Consider the following 10,312-nt stretch of genomic DNA (forward strand, 5'->3'; position numbering starts at 1 on the left):
CCTACTTGTTGAGCCTAGGAGTCCTCCTGGTTCGATAAACCTTACAGTCTCCGCGTAAGGGAAATTTGCTGCTGACTACATCTCCACCTTCCACTTGGGGTAACCAACGAGGGGCGAGAAGAATATACATCAACTCATCATCAGTCCTCCGTAGTGCTTGGCGAAGCCCTGTCGGAGTACCACACAGCTCCACCGTCACCACGCCGTCGTGCTGCCGGAGCTCTCCCCTCAACCTCTCGTCCCTCCTTGCTGGATCAAGGCGTTGGAGACGTCACTGGGCTGGACGTGTGTGGAACGCGGAGGCACCATCATTTCGGTGGATAGATCGGAATCCATCGCGATCTGAATCGGTGCGAGTATGACTCCATCAACCGCATTCTAGCAATGCTTTCGCTTAGCGATCTTCAAAGGTATGAAGATGCTCTACCTCTTTACTCGTTGCTAGTTTCTCCATAGATAGATCCTTGTGTGACATAGGAATTGTTTTCAAATTACTACGTTCCCCAACGGTGGCATCTGAGCCAGGTTCTATGCACGAGTAGAACACAAAAGTTCTGGGCGATGATTTTTTCAATTGCTTGTCGTTACTAGTCTTATATTGATTCGATGACATCGTGGGATGAAGCGGCCCGGACCGTCTTTACACGTACTCTTACGTGAGACTGGTTCCACCGACCGACATGCATTTGATGCATAAGGTGGCTAGCGGGTGTCTGTCTCTCCCTCTTTAGTCGAATCAGATTTGATGAAGAGGGTCCTTATGAAGGGTAAATAGCATTGGCATATCAACGTTGTGGCTGTCACATAGGTAAGAAGCGTTCTTGCTAGAAACCCTAATCAACCACGTAAAACTTGCAACAACAATTAGAGGACGTCTAACTTGTTTTTGCGGGGTATGCTATGTGATGTGATATGGCCAAAAGGATGTGACGTTACATATGTGATGTATGAGATTGATCATGTTCTTGTAATAGGTTTCACGGCTTGCATGTCGATGAGTATGACAACCGGTAGGAGCCATAGGAGTTGTCTTAATTTATTGTATGAGATGCAATGCCATGTGATTACTTTACTTTATTGCTAAACGTTAGCTATAGTAGTAGAAGTAATAGTTGGCGTGACGACTTCACGAAGACACAATGATGGAGATCATGGTGTCATGCCGGTGACACTTATGATCATGGTGCCCCGAAGATGGAGATCAAAGGAGCAAGATGATATTGGCCATATCATGTCATTATATGATTGCATGTGACGTTTATCATGTTTTTCATCTTATTGCTTAGAACGCCGCTAGCAAAGATAAGATGATCCTTCACCATTGCGAAGGATCGTTGTCCAGAAGCACCACGTGATGATCGGGTGTGATAGATTCTAACGTTCGCATACACATAGAACACTTAGGATGACTCGACAAGCCTAACATGTACATACATGGCCTCGACTACGGGAGACCGAAAGGTCGAACATGAGTCGTATGGTTGGTACGATTAGCATGGAGATGCTCACTATTGATGACTAGTCCGTCTCACGTGATGATCGGACACGGGCTAGTCGACGTGGATCATGTATCACTTGGATGACTAGAGGGATGTCGATCTGAGTGGGAGTTCATTATATAATTTGATTAGATGAACTTAGTCTAAAAGTGTCTTTACAAATATTGTAGATCCAATGGCCAACGCAAATGTCTCATTCAACTTCAACGCGTTCCTAGAGAAAACCAAGATGAAAGAAGAAGGGAGCAACTATGCGGATTGGGCTCGTAACTTAAAGCTCATCGTCACTTCTTCGAAGAAGGCATATGTCCTTAATGTACCACTAGGTGATCCTCCCGTTCCGGCGGCAACCCAGGATGTTAGGAATGCCTGGCAGTCACGGAGTGATGACTACTCTATGGTTCAGTGCGACATGCTTTACAGTTTAGAACCGGGGCTCCAAAGGCATTTTGAGCAACACGGAGCATATGAGATGTTCGAGGAGCTAAAACTTGTTTTTCAAGCTCATGCCCGGGTCGAGAGATATGAAGTCTCTGACAAGGTCTTTAGCTGCAAGATGGAGGAGAATAGTTTTGTCAGTGAGCACATACTCAGAATGTTTGGGTTGCAGAACCGCTTGACTCAGCTGGGAGTTGAACTTCCGGATGATGCGGTCATTGATAGAATCCTCCAGTCGCTTCCACCTAGCTATAAAGGCTTTGTGATGAATTACAACATGCAAGGGATGGAAAAGACTATTCCCGAGTTGTATTCAATTCTAAAATCAGCAGAGGTGGAAATCAAGAAAGAACATCATGTGTTGATGGTGAATAAGACCACCAGTTTCAAGAACGGCAAGGGTAAAAAGAACTTCAAGAAGGACGGCAAAGTAGTTGCTGCGCCTGGTCAACCAGTTGCCGGGAAGAAGCCAAAGAAAGGACCCAAGCCTGAGACTGAGTGCTATTATTGCAAGGGAACCGGTCACTGGAAGCGGAATTGCCATAAGTACTTAGCGGACAAGAAGGCCGGCAACATCAAAGGTATATATGATATACATGTAATTGATGTGTACCTTACCATTGCTTGTAGTAACTCCTGGGTATTTGATACCAGTGTTGTTGCTCACATTTGCAACTCAAAACAGGAACTACGGAACAAGCGTAGGCTGGCAAAGGACGAGGTGACGATATGCGTCGGGAATGGTTCCATGGTCGATGTGATTGCCATCAGCATGCTACCTCTACATCTGTTGGAAATATGCCCTAGAGGCAATAATAAATTAGTTATTATTATATTTCTTTGTTCATGATAATCGTTTATTATCCATGCTATAATTGTATTGATTGGAAACACAATACTTGTGTGGATACATAGACAAAACACTGTCCCTAGTAAGCCTCTAGTTGACTGGCTCGTTGATCAAAGATGGTCAAGGTTTCCTGGCCATAGGCAAGTGTTGTCACTTGATAACGGGATCACATCATTAGGAGAATCATGTGATGGACTAGACCCAAACTAATAGACGTAGCATGTTGATCGTGTCATTTTGTTGCTACTGTTTTCTGCGTGTCAAGTATTTGTTCCTATGACCATGAGATCATATAACTCACGGACACCGGAGGAATGCTTTTTGTGTATCAAACGTCGCAACGTAACTGGGTGACTATAAAGATGCTCTACAGGTATCTCCGAAGGTGTTCGTTGAGTTAGTATGGATCAAGACTGGGATTTGTCACTCCATGTGACGGAGAGGTATCTCAGGGCCCACTCGGTAATACAACATCACACACAAGCCTTGCAAGCAATGTGACTTAGTGTAAGTTACAGGATCTTGTATTACGGAACGAGTAAAGAGACTTGCCGGTAAACAAGATTGAAATAGGTATGCGGATACTGACGATCGAATCTCGGGCAAGTAACATACCGAAGGACAAAGGGAATGACATACGGGATTATATGAATCCTTGGCACGGAGGTTCAAATGATAAGATCTTCGTAGAATATGTAGGATCCAATATGGGCATCCAGGTCCTACTGTTGGATATTGACCGAGGAGTCTCTCGGGTCATGTCTACATAGTTCTCGAACCCGCAGGGTCTGCACACTTAAGGTTCGACGTTGTTTTATGCGCATTTGAGTTATATGGTTGGTTACCGAATGTTGTTCGGAGTCCCGGATGAGATCACGGACGTCACGAGGGTTTCCGGAATGGTCCGGAAACGAAGATTGATATATAGGATGACCTCATTTGATTACCGGAAGGTTTTCGGAGTTACCGGGAATGTACCGGGAATGACGAATGGGTTCCGGGAGTTCACCGGGGGGGAACCCACCCCGGGGAAGCCCATAGGCCTTGAGGGTGGCGCACCAGCCCTTAGTGGGCTGGTGGGACAACCCAAAAGGGACCTATGCACGTAGGAAAGAAAATCAAAGAGAAAGAAAAAAAAGGAGGAGGTGGGAAGGGAAGGAAGGACTCCCACCCACCAAACCAAGTCCAACTCGGTTTGGGGGGGGGGAGCCTTCCCCCCTTGGCTCGGCCGACCCCCTTGGGGCTCCTTGAGCCCCAAGGCAAGGTCCCCTCCCTCCCACTCATATATACGGAGGTTTTAGGGCTGATTTGAGACGACTTTTCCACGGCAGCCCGACCACATACCTCCACGGTTTTTCCTCTAGATCGCGTTTCTGCGGAGCTCGGGCGGAGCCCTGCTGAGACAAGGTCATCACCAACCTCCGGAGCGCCGTCACGCTGCCGGAGAACTCTTCTACCTCTCCGTCTCTCTTGCTGGATCAAGAAGGCCGAGATCATCGTCGAGCTGTACGTGTGCTGAACGCGGAGGTGCCGTCCGTTCGGTACTAGATCGTGGGACTGATCGCGGGATTGTTCGCGGGGCGGATCGAGGGACGTGAGGACGTTCCACTACATCAACCGCGTTCACTAACGCTTCTGATATACGGTCTACAAGGGTACGTAGATCAATCATCCCCTCTCGTAGATGGACATCACCATGATAGGCCTTCGTGCGCGTAGGAAAATTTTTGTTTCCGATGCGACGTTCCCCAACAGTGGCATCATGAGCTAGGTTCATGCGTAGATGTCTTCTCGAGTAGAACACAAAAGTTTTTGTGGGCTGTGATGTGCGTTTTGCTGCCCTCCTTAGTCTTTTCTTGATTCCGCGGTATTGTTGGATTGAAGCGGCTTGGACCGACATTACTCGTACGCTTACGAGTGACTGGTTTCATCGCTACGAGTAACCCCGTTGTTCAAAGATGACTGGCAAGTGTCGGTTTCTCCAACTTTAGTTGAATTGGATTTGACCGAGGAGGTCCTTGGATGAGGTTAAATAGCAACTCATATATCTCCGTTGTGGTGTTTGCGTAAGTAAGATGCGATCCTACTAGATACCTGTGGTCACCACGTAAAACATGCAACAACAAAATTAGAGGACGTCTAACTTGTTTTTGCAGGGTATGATTGTGACGTGATATGGATAACGATGTGATGTGATATATTGGATGTATGAGATGATCATGTTGTAATAGTTAATATCGACTTGCATGTCGATGGTACGGTAACCGGCAGGAGCCATAGGGTTGTCTTTATACTAACGTTTGTGCTTGCAGATGCGTTTACTATTTTGCTAGGATGTAGCTTTAGTAGTAATAGCATGAGTAGCAAGACAACCCCGATGGCGACACGTTGATGGAGATCATGGTGCGGCGCCGGTGACAAGAAGATCGTGCCGGTGCTTTGGTGATGGAGATCAAGGAGCACGAGATGATGGCCATATCATGTCACTTATGAATTGCATGTGATGTTAATCCTTTTATGCACCTTATTTTGCTTAGAACGACGATAGCATTATGAGGTGATCTCTCACTAAAATTTCAAGACGAAATTGTGTTCTCCCCGACTGTGCACCATTGCTACAGTTCGTCGTTTCGAGACACCACGTGATGATCGGGTGTGATAGACTCAACGTTCACATACAACGGGTGCAAAACAGTTGCTCACGTGGAACACTCGGGTTAAGCTTGACGAGCCTAGCATGTGCAGACATGGCCTCGGAACACATGAGACCGAAAGGTCGAGCATGAATCGTATAGTTGATATGATTAGCATAGAGATGCTTACCACTGAAACTATTCTCGACTCACGTGATGATCGGACTTGAGATAGTGGATTTGGATCATGTACCACTCAAATGACTAGAGAGATGTACTTTTTGAGTGGGAGTTCTTAAGTAATATGATTAATTGAACTAATTGTGATGAACATAGTCTAATGGTCTTTACAAATTACGATGTAGCTTGTGCTATAGCTCTACTGTTTTTTATATGTTCCTAGAGAAAATTTAGTTGAAAGTTGATAGTAGCAAACTTTGCAGACTAAGTCTGTAAAACCGAGGATTGTCCTCGTTGCTGCACAGAAGGCTTATGTCCTTAATGCACCACTCGGTGTGCTGCACCTCGAGCGTCGTCTGTGGATGCTGTGAACATCCGACATACACGTTTCTGATGACTACACGATAGTTCAGTGCAAAATACTTAATGGCTTAGAAGCAAGGCGCTGAAAACGTTTTAAAACGTCACGGAACATAAGTGATGTTCTAAAGAGATGAAATTGTGATTTCATGCTTGTGCCCTTGTTAAGAGGTACGAGACCTCCAACAAGATTCTTTGTCCACAAAGTAAAGGAGAAAAGCTCAATCGTTGAGCGTGTGCTCAGATTATCTGAGTAAGACAATCACTTGAATCAAGTGGGAGTTAATCTTCCAGATGAGATAGTGATGGTTTTCCAAAGCCACTGCCACCAAGCTGTGAGAGCTTCGTGATGAACTATAACATATCAAGGATAGATAAAATGATCCTTGAGCGATTCGCGATGTTTGACACTGCGAAAGTAGAAGTCAAGAAGGGGCATCAATAGTTGATGGTTTGTAAAACCACTAAGTTTCAAAGGGCTAGAAGGGATACTTCGTGAAACGGCAAAACAATTGCTGCACTAATGAAGAGACCCAAGATTAAACCCAAACCCGAGACTAAGTGCTTCTGTAATGAGGGGAACAGTCACTGAGGCGGAGCAACTCTAGATACTTGGTAGATAAGAAGGCTGGCAAAAGTCGAAAGAAGTATATTTTATATACATGATGTTGATGTGTACTTTACTAGTACTCCTAGTAGCATGAGGGTATTGGATACCGGTTCGGTTGCTAAGTTATTAGTAACACGGAATGATAGCTACGGCGTAAACGGAGACTAGCTAAAGGCGAGGTGAGGATACGTGTTGGAAGTGTTTCCAAGATTGATATGATCAAAACGTCGCACGCTCCCTCTACCATCGGGATTGGTGTTAAACCGAAATAATTGTTATTTGGTGCTTGCGTTAAGCATGAACATGATTGGATCGTGTTTATTGCAATACGATTATTCATTTAAATAGAATAATGGTTACTCTATTTTCTTGAATAATCACCTTCAATGGTTTATTGAATCTCGATCGTAGTGTTACACATGTTCATAATATTGGTGCCAAAAGATACGAGTTAATGATGATAGTACCACTTACTTGTGGCACTGCCGCTTGAGTCATGTTAGTATAAATTGCATGAAGAGGCTCCATGCTGATGGATCTTTGTACTCACCTGATTTCGAATCACTAGTGACATGCTAATCATACCACATGAGCAAGGCCTTGTTTTCATTGAGATGAAACAAGATAGTAACTTGTTGGAAGTGATACATTTGATGTATGCAGTCCAATGGGTGCTGAGGCACGCAGTGGATATCATTATGTTCTTACTTCACTGACGACTTGAGTAGATACAGGAGTATTTACTTAATGAATCACAAGTCTGAAATATTGAAAAGTTCAATTCCGTTTCAGAGTGAAGTTCGTCGTAACAAGAGGATGAACTGTCTACGATATGATCATAGAAATGAATATCTGAGTTATGAGTTTTTGGTACACAGTTAAGACAATGTGGAAATTGTTTTGCAGTTCATGCCACCTAGAACATCATAGTGTGATGATGTGTGTGAACGTCATAGCCACGCACTATTTAGTATGGTGCATGCTGTGATGTCTCTTATCGAATTACCACTATCGTTTATGGGTTATGCATTAGAGACAACCACATTCACTTTAAATAGGACACCGCGTATTTCCGTTGAGATGACACAGTATAGACTGAGGTTTAGAGAAATCTAAACTGTCGTTTCTTGAAAGTTTGGGTCTTCGACACTTATGTGAAAAAGTTTCAGTCTGATAAGCTCGAACCCAAAGCGGATAAATGCATCTTCATAGGATATCCAAAACAGTTGGGTACATCTCCTATCTCAGATCCGAAAGCAAAGTGTTTGTTTCTAGAAACGGATCCTTTCTCGAGGAAAGGTTTCTCTCGAAAGAATTGAGTGGGAGGGTAGTAGAACTTGATGAGGTTATTGAACCATCACTTCAACCAGTGTGTAGCAGGGCGCAAGAAGTTGTTCCTGTGGCGCCTACACCAATTGAAGTGGAAGCTGATGATGGTGATCATCAAGCATCAGATCAAGTTACTACAAGCCTCGTAGGTCGACAAGGTCGTGTACTACTGCAGAGTGGTACGGTAACCTTGTCTTGGAGGTCATGTTGTTGAGCAACAGTGAACCTACGAGTTATGGAGAAAGCGATGGTGGGCCCGGATTCCGACAAATGGCTGGAAGCCATGAAATCCGAGAGAGGATCCATGTATGAAAACAAAGTGTAGACTTTGGAAGAACTACTTGATGGTCATAAGACTATTGAGTAGAGATGGATTCTTTGAAAGGAAGACAGACGATGATGGTGATAAGTCACTATTAAGAAAAGCTCGACTTGTCGCAAAGATGTTTTCGACAAGATCAAACTGTTGACTATGATGGGTCTTTCTCACTCGTAGCGATGCTAAAGGTCTGTTAGAATTATGTTAGTTGATGCATTATTTATGAAATATTGCACATAGGATGTCAAAACATTGTTTTCTCAACGGTTTCCTTGAGCAAAACATTGTATGAGATACAACCATGAGGTTTTGTCGATCCTAAGGATACTAACAAGTATGCAAACTCCAGCGATTCTTCAATGGACTGGTGCAAGCATCTCGGAGTTGGAATAAGCACTTTGATGAGATGATCAAAGATTTTGGGTGTGTACAAGGTTTATGAGAAACTTGTATTTCCAAAGAAGTGAGTGGAGCACTATAGAATTTCTGATAAGTATATGTGGTTGACATATTTTGGATCAGAAGTAATGCAGAATTTCTGTAAAGCATACAAGGTTGTTTGAAAGGAGTTTTCAAAGGAATACATGGATTGCGCTACTTGAACGTTGAGCATCAAAGATCTATGGAGATAGATCAAAAGCGCTTAATGAAAGTTTCAATAAGATGCATGCCTTGACAAGTTTTGAAAGAGTTCAAAATAAGATCAGCAAAGAAGGAGTTCTTGGTTGCGTTGTGAGGTGTGAATTTGAGTAAGACTCAAAACCCGACCCTGGCAAAATAAAGAGAATAGATGAAGGTCGTCTTCTATGCCTTAGCCGTAGAATCTGAAGTATGCCATGCTGTGTACCGCACCTGATGTGTGCCTTGACTCAAGGTCTGTTGAGAGGTACAGAGAGTGATCCATGATTGAATAGCAGCGGTCAAAATTTATCCTTAGTAAGTGATGGACTAAGGAATTTTTCTCGATTATGGAGGTGGTTAAAGAGTTCGTCGTAAAGGGTTACGTCGATGCAAGCTTTGACACTAATCCGAATAACTATGAGTAGTAAAACGGATTCGTATAGTAGAGTAGATATTTGGAGCATTTCCGAATAGCACGTAGTAGCAGCATCTATAAGATGACATAAAGACTTGTAAAGAACGCACGGATCTGAAAGTTTCAGAACCGTTGACTAAAACCTCTTTCACGAGCAAGACGTGATCAGACCCCATAACTATATGGGTGTTGGATTCGTTGGAATCACATGGTGATGTGAACTAGATTATTGACTCTAGTGCAAGTGGGAGACTGTTGGAAATATTCCCTAGAGGCAATAATAAATTAGTTATTATTATATTTCTTTGTTCATGATAATCGTTTATTAACCATGCTATAATTGTATTGATTGGAAACACAATACTTGCATGGATACATAGACAAAACACTGTCCCTAGTAAGCCTCTAGTTGACTGGCTCGTTGATCAAAGATGGTCAAGGTTTCCTGGCCATAGGCAAGTGTTGTCACTTGATAACGGGATCACATCATTAGGAGAATCATGTGATGGACTAGACCCAAACTAATAGACGTAGCATGTTGATCGTGTCATTTTGTTGCTACTGTTTTCTGCGTGTCAAGTATTTGTTCCTATGACCATGAGATCATATAACTCACGGACACCGGAGGAATGCTTTGTGTGTATCAAACGTCACAACGTAACTGGGTGACTATAAAGATGCTCGACAGGTATCTCCGAAGGTGTTCGTTGAGTTAGTATGGATCAAGACTGGGATTTGTCACTCCATGTGACGGAGATGTATCTCAGGGCCCACTCGGTAATACAACATCACACACAAGCCTTGCAAGCAATGTGACTTAGTGTAAGTTACGGGATCTTGTATTACAGAACGAGTAAAGAGACTTGCCGGTAAACGAGATTGAAATAGGTATGCGGATACTGACGATCGAATCTCGGGAAAGTAACATACCGAAGGACAAAGGGAATGACATACGGGATTATATGAATCCTTGGCACTGAGGTTCAAACGATAAGATCTTCGTAGAATATGTAGGATCCAATATGGGCATCCAGGTCCCGCTGTTGGATATTGACCGA

The sequence above is a fragment of the Hordeum vulgare genome, chromosome 5H, assembly GCF_904849725.1.
Source record: "Hordeum vulgare subsp. vulgare chromosome 5H, MorexV3_pseudomolecules_assembly, whole genome shotgun sequence".
NCBI classification, from domain to species: domain Eukaryota; kingdom Viridiplantae; phylum Streptophyta; class Magnoliopsida; order Poales; family Poaceae; genus Hordeum; species Hordeum vulgare.